Below are 15547 nucleotides of genomic sequence, written 5' to 3'. Positions count from 1 at the left end.
TAGTCAGACTTCATTTCCCCGATGGTCTTTGCTGAGCTCAAACTTCGATATACGATATTGTGGATGGCATTTTATCAATCAACTAGGCCACAGTGAACTAGGGGAAAGCATGAAACAGGTTCCATTTATTAAAGAATGCCTTTTCCCTTCATTGTTTCCACTGTTTTTGGGGTTGTTGAGGAGATGCAAATCGGTATTGACGCTGTTCTGTTCATAAGACTGTAGAGTCTTGACTTCCCGGGTTTTGAACTCTTCGGCGTAACTGTAACGAGAGCATCATTAGGTTTTTAATTCAAAGCAAAGGGAACTATGGCCATTTTCTCATTTGGTTTTGTATGTGGGGAAGGCATGGTGCAATGCAAGGAGTTTCGCGCTATTGTCCCTCTCGAGTTCCTTGCAGTGACAAAGCCGAGTGCTACTTGCTGTTCCCATTATGATTCTTCATTTTTTCCTGGCTGAGCCGAGTCGGGGGCTCTGAATCACGGGCTCATTCATACCCGGTCTGCGCCTAAGTAAGGTGCTTCTCACGTTGGGTGCAAAGAATCCTTCTCTCTACTCTTTACCCATAGATCATTGCATTGCTTTGTTCTTCTCTTGTCTATGGGCTTTTGTTGAAATAGAAAGTGCTTCTGTCGCCATGTTGCATGCAACCCTTTTGCTTTTCCGACGAATCTTTATTTTTGGTGAGAATTTTGCTGCCTATATTTGCAGAAAATTTTCTAACTCTTTTTGATTTGTCTCATTTAAAATTTTGTAATAGGGATTTGTTGTTCTCTCCGTTTACTGTCGCTTTCTCATATGACTTAAAAAGTTTGTGGTCCCTTTTATGTTTCTATCAAAATATTATCGTTCATAGATGAGAACACGTTAGAAGATGTATCTGAACGCTCATTTAGAAAAGGGATAATGACAAACATGGTTTTTGAACTTTGGCTCAATGTGCGATATAATCTCTGAACTTTTAATTTATTCAATGCGATCCTTGGACTTTAGGTACATATTCAATATAGTCCCTGAATTTTATGATATGTTGAATGTTGTCCTTTTATTAATTTAAGATTAAATACAACATTGAACATTTTTTCATAGTTTGAGGACTCAATTGAACATGTTCAAAAAATTCAAGGACCATATTGATCAAATTAAAAATTCAGGGACCACACTACACATTGAGCTAAAGTTTAGAGATCACATTGAACAAATTAAAAGTTCATGAGCCACATTGCACATTATGCCAAAATTTAGATTATTTGTCATTATCCCTTAGAAAACTTGTGGATTTATTACCTAACAGGTCCTTCAATAAGATCAAGGTAATACTTGAAATGTCACCTTCAGTCTATCAACTAATAAGCTTTGATCGACAGGCTTTGTTGATCCAATATAGCAAATTTATAATTTTTTTAAAAAAATCAGAAAGCAATAGTTGAATTATTTCATGATGATTTTCAAATAATTTTGTGAAATTCCTTCTATAAAACTTAATGTAGGACCTCCAAATAATTAATTGAAGATACCCTATCATAAGAATTTTTTTTTACTAGAACACAGATTAAGTTGCACTCTATGATTGGATCCTCTCCGTCGCATGACCCGGGCACAATCACAAGTCCGACTGAGCGTTATTTTGGGGATCTTGCATCCACCATATGATGTTCGATTCAAGTCACAATTATCTCGTTCACTTAGAATTTGAATATTCAGAATTAATGAGCTTGCTGCAGTTACTAGCGTGTTAGAAATCAGGAAGTCTATCCACATAAGGTAATGAATGCCTAAGGTACAAGTTGGTCAAAAGTTTGCTCATGACATAATTTGAACTTGTGATATCATAAATGATACTGTGATCCTTTTACCAATAGAGGCTATCGGGCTTGTTGGAAAACAAATATGACAATAAAGAGAAATAGATCAAAACAAATATTACTAAAGTATTTTAAATCATAATATTCAATATTCTTTATTTCTCCCACTAACTATATGAGTTTGCAATTTTTATAAGAGTACCTTTCACGTGTTCCGAGTTACAATTTTTCCGTCCTCTTAAATCAATTCTCATATCCTAAGTATTATAATTTTCTGATATGTTTTATGAATTCATGACACTAAATACTCGATGGTTAATTTGGAAAAATGCTAATGTCATGCTCCTAGTATACCTAAAAACCTTCTGTTATATAATTTTAGATTTTTTAGTAATCGTTGGTCAGTTTACGGTAACACTTGACAAAGCACGGATAATTACAGCTAGAGTATTAAAACTTGTATCGATCCGGTACGAACCTTACAACTTTCATTTCGTGCATTGAGATCCTTAAACTAGGGAAATTACCAAAAAATTCCTAAAACTGTTGCAATTGTGTCAATTCAGTTATAAATAATTTTTTTACCAATTGAGTCCTAAACTTTTTGCATTTATACCAATTCAATCCATCCGGCTAATTTTAACTGGAAATCACTGACGTGACGCCGCTGGTACCGAAGTGAACAATTTTTATAATTTTTTAACAATTTTATGAATTTTTTTTATTATTTATTTTTTTTTTTTTGTTTACTCCATTGTGATTGGTGACGGGTGAGGCTCAACCTCACCAGTGGCTGGGTTGGCGAGGGTCAAGCCTCGCTGGCCATGGGTGAGGCTTAACGAGGTTGTGCCTCGTTCAGCCACTAGCGAGTGCACCCTCACTAGAGGCCATGAGGTCGAATGCCACGAGGGCTAACCTCGCGGCCTTTGGTGAGGCTTGACCTTGCCATCGGCTAGGCTGGCGAGGCTTGCCCTCCCCGGATCTAGCAAGGGTCGAGCCTCGTCGGTCATGGGTGAGGCCCAACCTTGCCAAATCCGGCGAGGTCGTGCCTTGCCCAACCCCTAGTAGCCCTCACCGGAGGCTACTAGGTTGATCTCACGAGCATCGAAGCCCGTCTTACTTCTACGAAGAAGGGATTTTGGGAATGACATGTGGAATTTGACAAACGGGTGGACGTACACGTGAAATAAACTAGGGCAAGTCCTGGCTCCGATATCATGTTAGAAAATTCAAATCAAAAACTTAAATTGACAGGTGAAGGGAGAATAATGTATATAAAGAGCGTATAAACCCATAGTTAGGGGATTGTGTGATGTCACTGATATTCAACACAGGCGAATCTCTTCCTTTTTGTATTTATTCTTGTCTTTCCTTTCATCCTATTCCCATCTTGCCGAATATCCCTTCCTTTTTTGTGCTAGACGAAATTTCCTTTAAAATTCTCTCCTTGTTTTTTGTTGTTTCCTTTCTTACCTTAGAGTAATCCATGTATGTTAAGTATGCATATCTTTTCGGCTAGAGAGAGAGAGAGAGAGAGAGAGAGAGAGAGAGAGAGAGAGGATTGGATCGCCTTTTGGGTCGTTTCAGCAATAAATCACATTAGATGTGATCACGTTATTCATAAGCAAAAATATCCCTAATTTATGAATGCCGACGAATGCTGTAAATAATAATATTGATATTTGTATTTAGGAATCTAATTCCATCATTGTCAGCGGATTCAATCCCTAAGTTTTATGAAATGTAAGAGAGACATATCGGGAGAAAAAAATTAGTTGTCGACAAGCGGGTTCTCTTTTCAATATGAAAGCTAAGAACTTTCATACAGAGAATGAAGACGTAAGAGGAGATGGGGTCCTTGTGGCCGTGAAACTTTCTACAGTGCAGCTTATTATGCAAGATTGGGTGTTAATTAATCTTGGTCACCGAGATTTAAGTGTGTGTGTGTGTATATATATAAACGTATGACATTAAATATTGTGGTCACAATAAGTCCATCAAGTTTATTTATTTATTTATTTATTTTTTGGTCTGAATCAAGTTTATTTAAACGAGTGACTTTTACATCAACTACGTCTCTTTATTGATTTTATTTAAACTTTCGACTTGGGATATTTATAACAGACTGACGGTTGATCGAGTGTTCGGTAAACGAACATATTCAACATTAATAGGACACAATAAGACACAATATAATTACAGCTTGCACTGATGTCTCAGTCGAGAGCGAGAGGCTCGATCACAGTGGATAGAATTTGCCGCCCAATGTCGCCTTCCTGGACGCCAAACCCATCTCCGAACTGGTAAAGCATATGCGCAGCTCGAGCCGTGTTCACACTGACATTGACGAAGGGCCGGAGGAATGGCGTCTTGTCATTGTCGAAACAATGAGCATTAATGCTTTTCCATGCTCGGTTTATCAATCCCTTGATGTGCTCCCGAGCGACGTCTTCTGATACGTTCTTTTCTCGCATGTAACACACCACTGATGATGGAGCATCTCCTCTGTCTACTTCAGCCTAATCAAACAAATAAGTCAATTTAATGCGTTATTGAGATTCGATCTCCTTCGTTCAATTACTCTGCCTGTCGTGTTAGTAAAAGATTTTTCAGCAAGCTAAGAATTTATACATCATGTCAAATTCAATGGGTTTATAGCTTCTGCACGGAAGTTTGATGATTACCTTTGACGTTCTTAGGTCATTGCAGAGTCGAATTATCAGGGACACATTGTAAATCAGATCCTTGTTTCTCTCTAATAAATCTGCTGCATCCTCCAAATTCATATGTCCCACAAAGAAATAAGCATGAGACAACAGCAGTGGTCCCGAAGATGATGTCCAAGCATTGCTCAGGTACTCTTCCAAAGAGGGTGTGTGGCCCAAATTGTCCCACTTTGCTTCAGTAAGTAATGCTTTGCAAAAATCTAACCACTGTGAAGAATAAGAAAAAAAAAAGGATTATCAAAGATGATTGATTATGTATGGACACAAATTAATTAGGGTGACGTATGCATGTTTTTTTTTTTTTTTGCTTACGGCTTTAGTGAGATGTGGTAGCACTCGATGCCAATCCTCCTCCTTGCCAACATCATAAGCGATCTCATGTGTAACATTGCGAAGCGCTTGGAAACAGACCTTCATGCACTCGGGAAGCTGTTGAATCTGCTCCGAATACCACCTAGAAGTGTTGGATTTTCCGGTTAGCGAAAATGAACAAACAAATATGACAAGGAAGAGATTTGGAAGGCATCGCGGCCAACCTGGTAATGGCGCCAGTGAAGCATTCTAACTCCTCCAACGAACCATAAAGGTCGTGGACATCATCGATTACCAGTATAAAGATGACGACTTTTGTGAGAGATTTTCGGAGTGAGCTGAACTGTGGTTCCTGAGAGAGCCCGAGGGCATACAAGAAACTCTCGACTGGCCGATCCCTCGTGAAGTCCACTTGTTTGAGAAGTCCCAGATCCCTCCACCACCTGAAATTACCGAAGCAACTAATCAAGTTCAAAAGCAACGAAAATCACATCATGTCTGTTACAGATAACTTCAAAAAAGGCACATTCCTAGGTGAATTTGGACCATATATATCATGAGTGAGTTTGTTCTGTTTCAACCTTGAAATGAAGAGAAGATACGAACATACCTGGATATCTCCTTAAGATCTCTTTGGTGTGTGGCTTGGACCGTGTTGAAATTGAGCTTGGCAAGCTCCAGCAGATTACTTCGCTTGTCCTCCTATTGCTCGTACAAGTCGATTTGCCATTTGATGTCGAACCACTGGATCCTCCAGTGCATCGGAAGCTCCAAAGCGTGGACGGCGAGTTTGGAGAGCTGACCATCCAAACCGGAGACTCTCTCGTGGAGAATCCCAGTTGAGAAGGCTTTCGCTTCATCCAAAATGTTTTCGCCCTGCAAAGCCAGATGTGATGCCTCAAGAAGCTCTATCATAGCTTCAATATCTTCGCGATTGCTTCTGTTGAATGTGTTGCTTCCTTCTTTGAAGCTTCTCAATTCATCTGATTACAAATTGAAAGTCAAAGATTTACGGCCGGATCAGAACTGGGAATAATTGCTAAAACTACTAACTATACTCGATATTACTAAATATTAGAACGTATGACAACTGACGACTCAGAAGTTTACTATTGTAAAACAGTGAATGATGACAAATGAACTTTGGGTGGATTGTATGCATTTAATTTCATAGTAGCTCTCTGTGGACGAAACTTTCTTAACTGTCTAGTTTTCAACTACTTTTCTTTAAATAATCCTTTCTCTAGAGATAAGAAGGGTTTTTCAGTAGAACTAAATCCAAATTGGTATGTCGATTACGCGACTTGTCCTGTAGGATGCACTGAAAATTCCTTAATGAGTGATATCAAAGCCGATGTTTGTCAACTTTTTAATGATATCATCATAATAATAATGGATTGGAAATTCTCGTCAAGTTTTGTCGGTACATAAATTTGAGCAATTGATATCCTCGACAGGCTCTTGAGCTTTTGAGTGATATTAAGTCCGCTTAAATAAATGAATGGCCTATGATCTAGACTAAAAGTAATCATAGGGATATTAAAAGACTGGTATGGCAGAAACCGACTTTTGTATAGTAATGTTTTGTATCTCTAGCATTGTTCATTGAACTTACCGTGTGATTTTGATAGTAACATCTCAGATGAATGAATTCGCACAGGTCTACATTTATAACTTACCTTGTGAAACGGCATAACCATGCTGTCGAAGGAGCCTAAATCGAAGTGCACTAGCATAGACATGATCTTCCACGGTGAAAATGCCATTGTTGGTGGATACAACAGTTTCAAGAGCTTCTTTCATCTCGTTGTCAAAAAGGTTGGACAACCCCATTTTTCTCATGCTGTCGATCAACTCTAACTTGGCAATTGAATCGACTTCTTCTGCTAACATTTGCTTTACATCCTCCACGAGCCGTTCAGCCCGTGCTTTATTTCCTTCTTCCTGCAAAATCGAGTAGAATTTGCTAGATTAAAAGAGAACAATGTTGACAATTAATGACCAAATTAGCTCAAACTCATAAGCGCCAAAGGTACAAATTAGAATCTTACGAGATCGTATTTGTTGTTAAGCGACTGGAGGAAATCGTAATTCCAAATGTTAGGCTTATAATTGGCGGATCTTCTTTGATGAATATTGTCCACGACTTGCGGTGAATTCGCTTTGCATGGTTGGAACTGGACTTGTTCTATTTTATAAATTGGAATTATCCCACATGGGTTATGGAAAGGATTGGTGGCTAGTTTATAAATGTGAGGGAAAGCATCACCATTTGAGCTAGCTTTTAGGGAGAGAGGCGCCCTAGACCACCTAATACTGGTATTAGAGCTCAAGTTATCAACAAATCTGAACCCAACAGTCACACAGGAGTTACGGGCAGTTGCCCCTGCGATCCAAGGCTCCATATGTGAGGATGAGATTGCTGGGATTCTTCCACATCGGGTGTGGAAGGGGCTGGTGGTCACTTGTGAGGATGAGATTGCTGGGATTCTTCCACGTCGGTTGCGGAAGGGACTGGTGGTCAGTTTATAAGTGTGAGGGAAAGATTCACCTTTTGAGTTAACTTTTGGAGTGAGAGAAGCTCAAAACCACCCAACATTGTACTCCATGACAAGTAAGTGAAAGTTGAGAAAATTGGTGAGATAACGAATTTGTATAAGTTTAGTAGTGATGGAATGAGTGTGAGTGTTATGGACCACAATGCTTCGATTTATATAGGCAAGTTCGAGTGTGAGTGTTGTTGAGCACGACAAGGCCCACGCGTCAACCTTGTATTCAGTCGGTCCCTCTCTGAGCACACGCAGTACTCACCAATCACGTTTAGAATACTAACCAACATCTGCATAAGGTCATTGTCAAACTAGCAAATATCTGCGCAAGCTTCACGTGCCTTAGGCTAATGAAAACTAAGATGAACATATAACTACCTAGCTAGCAAAACGCAAGCAAGCCACATTCATCTAGCCAAAAGTTCAGATTTGAGGGATTAATTAGGAATAGTGTGGGAAAAGGATATCAAAAGTATCATAACTTTTTTCTCGATCACTTGAGTGTCACCTCGGTTGAAAATTATTTACTTGAGTGTCTCCAGCAATAAATTCCCACAATTCACCTTACGTGACTTTTTTAAAATAAAATTTTAAGTCGCACTTACCTTCTTTAAAAAAAGAAAATTCAAGTACAGAGTAGACAATGGATGAAATGACATGGCAATTGGGACTCCAAAGCGACGCCGCTTGAAGAAACCAATTCCCTTTCTGTCTTCCCTGGCTTCATGGTGAAGAGAGGCTCTTCCTTGCTCTTGCTCTTGCCGGATTCGCCAGTGATGAGTACTCCATTTCACAGTAAGTGGAATGCCGAACGTGATACTCGGATCTAGCGATGCGATTAGAGAGTAGATTAGAGAGTATACACCGATGGATTAGCTAGGAACACCGACATGAACCCAAAATTTTTCTCGCACTTTCCCTCTTTCTCTCTATCTCTCTCTTTGAGAAAATGCGGGCGACTTTGAGTCCTGAGAAAGCTCAATGAACATCGCCTTCCTCTTTGCCGTTGGTGTTGTGGTTTTAGAGGAAAGTAGCAATCTGAAATTTATGTTAATGTTCGTCTTTGCACTGGAACAAGGGTTAGGCTTTGAAGAAAATGTTCGGATTCTCTCTCTCCCTAGCACAAATGTTAAGATTCTCTCTTCCTTTCGAGAAAATGTTCTTTCCTCTGAAGCAAGGGTTAAGCTTCCCCGAAAATAAGTGTTAGGCAACGAATGTCGCCTTCCTCAGTTTCTTTCCTCTTAAGTCGCCTTCCTCTTTGCCCCGATTCCTCAATTGAGGGTTAGCGTTTGAAGAACATTTGTGATTTAGCCCCAACTCGTTAATTTGGGTTAAAGAAATAGGCCAAATGACGTTGCTTACGCATGATTTGCTGAAATCATTTTACCGGCAAGTCATGTCAGACGGTTTATATGAAATTCATGTCACGTAGGATTTTTAGGCAACACAAATTGCCGATTGGAGTAGAGTGTACGATTTTTAACCAACGTGGATATCAAGTAATCGAAGAAACATTATGGCACTTAAATGAGGTCGTACGAAAGTCATGGCATTTGCGGTGTTCTTTTCCCAAAATAACGTGGGTGAGGTGTCCGAGTCTCTAGATACTACGTATAGTTGTTGGTAGAATATCACACTATATGATCTCAATCAAGTTAGGGAAATAATCATTGTTTGTGTTGGTATTATTTCTCAAGATTCAGACCGTTTGGATTAAATACGACCTAAATCAAAACGTGGTTGATTGTTCGATTGTAATTATAATCTCCATTATATCGCTCCATCTATAGTAAAATCTTATACTACTCTTCCTGTGTGCAGTATGTTACACCGACTGAATCATATAAATCGGCTATTCGGTTTACTTTCCTACATTATGGTTTAGTATTATTCGATCGTTTGTTTTTTTTGCAATAGTTTGCGCTTGTTCAGTCACTAATATCTCGATGGGGTTTGATGTGAGACTGGTAAAGCACTTGTGCGTCACATGAGATTGAAAAATTAGTTCGTTTTTTTTTGGCTTTACCCTGAGATATTTTGTACCAATGGTTGTCTATGTTTGCACGCCTTATTAGGCTAGCTAAATTTGTGGAATGAATGGCTAATAGCTAGAAAAGAAAAATGGGGGACAAAGCGGGTCCTCGACCCACTCGCCTTGTCCTGCCAGATAGATATTAGGCAACATTATCTTGATGGGCCTGAAACGCGAATCACGTTCGACTTAAAATGTTGATGGGACGTATTACCGTATAACAACAAATGTGGATGGGGCGTAGGCCCATGTGAAAATTATTTGCATATGCACGAGTGGAGAGTTCTATATAATCATTGATCCTCGATTTCAAATAGTAAGTGCTCTCTAAGAATTATTGCGTCAAGTTCCGCATGAATTAGCTCTACATTTATTCAGCAAGAGAAGTTTATCCCGCAATCTCTTTCTCTCCAAGAGGACAACCATTTCGAAGCAATAACAATGCTGCGAGAAACAAGTGATCAAGCAGTAAAATGAAGAGGACAGAAGGAAAAAATCGATCACCAGATTTATTTATGTAATTCGATCAGTGTGACATACTCTAAGGAGAAAGAAGCATGCGATTCCATTATAAATCAAGCGATATAATGAAATTACAACTATACTCGGGTTATTGAAACACTGTAATTGTTTCCTAACCTCCAATAATAGCTAATAATTCACACAATATTTAGCTCTCGTAATTCCGCATGAGATAATCTCATAAAAGAATTCACAAATCTTAAACAATAATGATTTACTTCAAAACACCTCCAATTTCTTTAAAATAAAATGAGATAAGTGCACTAGAAGTCCTAAAACTTGTCATGAAAGTGCAATTGAATCCTAAAACTTTCAAAAAATGCGATCAAGTCCTAAAACTTGTCACGAGAGTGCAATCAAGTTCTAAAACTTTCAAAAAGTGCAATCAAGTCCCAAAACTTATCACGAAGGTGCAATTAAGTTCTAAAACTTTCAAAAAGTGCAATTAATGGAAGGACTTGATTGAACCAATTTGATAAGTTTTAGGACTTGTTTGCACTTTTTGAAATTTTGAGGACTCAATTGCACTTTCATAATAAGTTTTAGGACTTAATTGCACATTATGGAAGTTTTAGGACTTAATTGTACTTTCGTGACAAGTTTTAGGACTTTCGATGCACTTATCCCAAATATAATTCACAAGCACGCTGCAAATTGATTGTTACGGCCAAAAGCTCATCTACTCAATTAAAGGCAAAAACCAAACCGCCTATTATATATGTAATATTCCGAATCCAAAATGGAAAACCCTTCTGGCAAAACTACTCAAACTAGGACGAGATTTCGTGAACAGGCTTAAACTCAAGACATATTTTAACAATCTCTACATTAACTCAATGTCTAAGTTAAGTCTTCACTAAAATCCAAACTTCGTCACTACTTTTCCACGGCCCTTATGAGCGCGACCACCACAAACATCTTTGCTTGAACTTCTCTATTAGCGTTCACCATAATAGAGCACCAACTCACTTGCACTTTAAGATACTCCATATGGATCTTTAGACTCAACCTCTTTTATTACAGATAAAGCAAAACCACTGTTGAATCCATATCTTTCAGGAGATCGAACACGCACCTTGTCGAACTCAGTAGCTATAGTAATTGTGGGATTTACAAGCTCCACCTCACTACAAGCACCATATGTGTCCATTATTGCATTAGTACACACTACCGTAAGAGATTTTGGTTGCAACTCCATATTGAGCAAAACACCATCCAAATCCATATAAACATTGTCATAATTAGTCCTACCTTAAAGTATTGGAGGCTCGTCAAATATAACTTCTCTGCTGACAATAAGTGAATTTAATTTTAGGCACCACAACCGATAGCCCCGCCCACTTTGAGTATGGCTTAGGAATTTGCACTTTCTAGCCCTCTTAGCGAGTTTACCATTACTAGTTTGACCTAACATGGGCCACCAAATACTCTATTTAGCAATATTACTTGACCACACTTGTCACGCCCCGAACCCTATCGAGCTCGCGACATCCCTCTTCGGTCGAATTAGTGCGACGTCCCAGGAAACGTCGCCGACCCAAACGAACCCATCAGAGTTTAATCGTGGCAGAAACATCAAACACCCAAACCATAATTTACCTGGGGTGCTAGGGAGAATAAATTGCCAAACCACTAAATCATATACTATACCTCAATTTAAGCACAATATCAATTTACAACATAAACTTATGCCACAACCGCCAATTCTGAAACCACAAAGCAAAATATACATATTGAACTACTAAACTGCAAACCACCGATATCATAAAAGATTAGTAGCCTGGGTAACGCTACACCAAAATGGGACACTTCCAGACTCTTCCTCAGCTCCAACTAATCCCTACGCCCTCTAGATGGCGTCCGCTCTGACTCACTCCCTTCGGAATCCTCGTCCGAAACCTCGTCAGGCACAGCTTCATCCGACGACTCCAAATCGGCCTCAATCTCGATCGGGAATTCTATCACATCATGATAAGTATGCATAACAATCCCAAATACACTGTAGCGGCGGCGGCAGAAGGTTCATGGCTCGGGCGGTGATCTGAAATGGTTTGGTTGATACAACCATGAGACACTTCTCAATAAGTACACAGCCTAAACCTTATCTAGGCTACCACGTATTCCAGACAAGTCCAGACACCGAATCAAGCAACACACAAATAACATCCACACAATTGTACTAACAATCACATGTGATCCTACCTGGGATCCATCATGCACATCCCTGCATGTCAAACAATAATACAGCCAATTCATTTATATCCATACTCATCCAGCATCATATCACGCAAGGCAAACTACACTCACACACTAACTCACGCCATGCGTCGACTTTCACAAACCTCATGCGTCAAATCAAATCCGGCTCACTCTCAACTTTTTCACCACTACCGCGCCCGCGTAAAACGCATCAGGCCAACGGTCTTCTGACCTCATCAGGCATGGTCACCCCGTCGGGCCGGGCATCGTCACCTCGTCAGGGACGGCATCGTCCCGCGTAAACGAACACGCCTCAGGACGGAATCCTACATTCTCAACTTTCCTTCTCTACCGCGCCCGCGTAAAACGCATCAGGCCAACGGTCTTCTGACCTCGTCAGGCATCGTCACCCCGTCGGGCCGGGCATCGTCACCTCGTCAGGGACGGCATCGTCCCGCGTAAACGAACACGCCTCAGGACGGAACTTACCCCGCGTAAACGAACACGCCTCAGGGTATCACTTTTCCAATCAATCCTACATTCCCGTACCTTCGTTCCACTCATTTCACACGTATCACACGGCCACACGTACACGCGGCCACACACAATCTCACGCCTCACACTCACTTCGCAAATACACATCCTTGCCACACAAACACCACATAATCACACATGCTTGACACGTGAGCTCATTTCGCAATCACACCACACACTTCACGGCCATACACACAGGGCACACGGCCACTCAATATTCAGCCCAACAATCATTCAGAAATCAACCAACAACTACAACCACTTTACAAACACACCATCCACATACAAACACACATTCAGGATCAATTCCCGTCACAAGGGCAGCAACTATTCAACCTCGACACCCCCATCATTCCGCTCATAAAAACGAACATCCAAAGAATCAGGGTAAAATTAGGCAGTTTACATAGTGACCGAAATCCCATTCAAATAAATAGTAAACGAACTTCACAAATTCTGAAATTTGGATATGTTGTGTAAAACATCTTGATAAACATTTTCCGTGAAGAATTCGAAACCCAGTTCCAACTGTAAACACCTCTTTGGGTCACTTGAAGTCAGATGAAAATCAACCAGCCCGGTCAGGCCGCCTGACCATAAAAATGCATCTCATCCAGTACCCAAATCACCTTGGAAAGCCTTGAAATTTTATATGTCATAGTCACAAATGTCCCCAACAAGTTTTGTGAAGAAGTATTTTGAAAATAGGTCTGGAAAAATTTATAAAAATTTGAACAGACCCGGAGGTCGGAGGAACAGTGTTTCCGGCACATTAATTTCGATCCACAGATGGACTTCCGAATGGCCTCCAATGATTTCCAAAAATTCTCAAATTAAATTATATCATACTTCAAGATGTTGGGAGCAACTTTTGTGAAGAAAACTTCCTCAAATTCAACCCACAAAATTCTCCACAAAAATAACAAACCGGACGGGTACAGTAGTCACGAATCCGAGAATCACCCCAATCAACCAAAATTCAAGTTCTAGCTCACATCCATGGATCTCCAACCCACAAAACTCATTCCCAAATATCTAATCCAACACGCAACAGCCACTAACAGCCATGGTCAGCCACCAACAACCACGATCAACACCCTAATCAACCCCTAAACTACCCTAAATCGCGTCTAAACGAGTCCGATAATACCCGATGTCCTAAGCAAGGATTAGATTGCGACTTACCCGACTCTAAACTCACGCGGCTAGAGTGAAACGGGTGCGATCGGCGCGGCGGCGCGGCTCGGCGGTGGCGACGGCAAGCGGCGGTGGCGATCCGGTCAGGCGGTGACCGGCGTGCGGCTGCTCGGCGAGGGGAGGGAGCTGGTTCGGTGGGTGAGGGAGAGGGAGAGAGATGCCGTGAGATGAGTGAGAGAGAGGAGATGAGGAGAGAGAGAGAGGTCTTGGCTTAAAAACCAAGTTTTGACCAACTTTTTGCCAAATGACCAAAATGCCCTTCTCTCTACTTTTCATCCGATGGCCCAGATTCGATCTTATCTTGAAACCGATGGCCCAGATCGAATCTCATCCAAAATATCCAAGGGTAATCTTGGAATTTCTCAAAAAGTCCAAGGGCAAAAGTGTCTTTTCCAAATTTTGGGGGCAAATGACCAAAACGCCCTTGCCTCATAAAACTAACCCTTTAAAAAGCCTTAGGGGCAAAACGGTCACTTCCTCATTTCGCATCGAAATCGAATTTTTCTGAAGGAATCGAGACAATTCAAAACTGAACACTCTAATAACAACGTCGTCAAAATGCCTGTCGTGACTTCCTAAATTTTCCATGCCCAAATTGATCTCTAATTTAATAACTGAATTTTAAATAAAGTAACTTGAGCGTGTCTCGAACTAACGGGCGGCTTTTGGGGAAATTTGCATATTCGACCCGTAATTGATACTAAATCAAGTCACGTGCAAGTTCGTTCGGATCGTGACGACCTCAGTTATCAATGTAATCGCAAGGATCGATCGCTAGTTCCAACGGGCGCGATCGTTCGGTATAGGTTCTGGATCGTTCGTCAACTCACCTCGTGGTCAAACGGAATCACCCGTGATCCACTCGTATGACAATGACGAACTGGCCCATAACTATCCTAAAATCGGCCTACATTGGCTCAAAATGTCACCTCGACGATTCTATGGTCGAAAGTAAGTTCACGATCGAATTTCTTTAGTCGCACGAATTTTAAATCCCTAATTAGCCCTTCCCTAACGATTAGTATCCCAGGAATGGCCAATTCCGAGCGAGACCTAGCTACAAGTACGTTCATAAAACCACTCATTTCATAAATCCCAAATGAGCAAATTTCAGGATGTCACAACTCTTCCCCCCTTACAAAAATTTCGTCCTCGAAATTTACAATTCAACCTACTACTCAATGAAATGGGGGTATTGACGTTATCTTAGTTCCTCACTTTCCCAAGTCGCGTCTTCTGTCCCGTGATGTTTCCACACAACCTTGACCATCGGAATCGTCTTGTTTCTCAGAACTCACTCTTTCCGATCCTCGATCCTCGATCCTCATTGGTCTTTCAGCGTACGACACTCTGTAGTCAACTTCTATTTCTTCATAGTTTAACACATGAGTCAGGTCTGGTTCATACTTCTTTCTCCAACTTCGTCCCAACATATGAGCGTTCTACATGCTCTGCCATACAGCGCTTCAAACGGCGCCTTCCCCATTACTCTGCTGAAAACTGATATTATACGCAAACTCTACTAAGGGCAATTATTTTTCCCACTTACCTTGAAAATCAAGCACATATGCCCAAAGCATATCCTCTAGAGTCTGAATCGTCCTCTCAGACTATCCATCCGTTTGCGGATGATAAGTTGTGCTAAACTGCAGCTTTGATCCTAATGCCTTC

General features: G+C 40.6%; 1 pseudogene; it reads right to left on the bottom strand.

The window, feature by feature from the left end:
- Positions 1-3917: 3917 nt before the first annotated feature.
- LOC115662573 (alpha-farnesene synthase-like) lies at positions 3918-7249 on the bottom strand (annotated as a pseudogene).
- Between the last annotated feature and the right edge of the window lie 8298 nt (positions 7250-15547).

The sequence above is a fragment of the Syzygium oleosum genome, unplaced genomic scaffold (genome assembly GCF_021117445.2).
Source record: "Syzygium oleosum isolate NSW1041296 unplaced genomic scaffold, Sole_v2.1 Sole_v2.39, whole genome shotgun sequence".
Lineage (NCBI taxonomy): Eukaryota > Viridiplantae > Streptophyta > Magnoliopsida > Myrtales > Myrtaceae > Syzygium > Syzygium oleosum.
The sequence above is the reverse complement of the archived record's forward strand: the minus strand, read 5'-3'. Positions and strand labels throughout refer to the sequence as shown.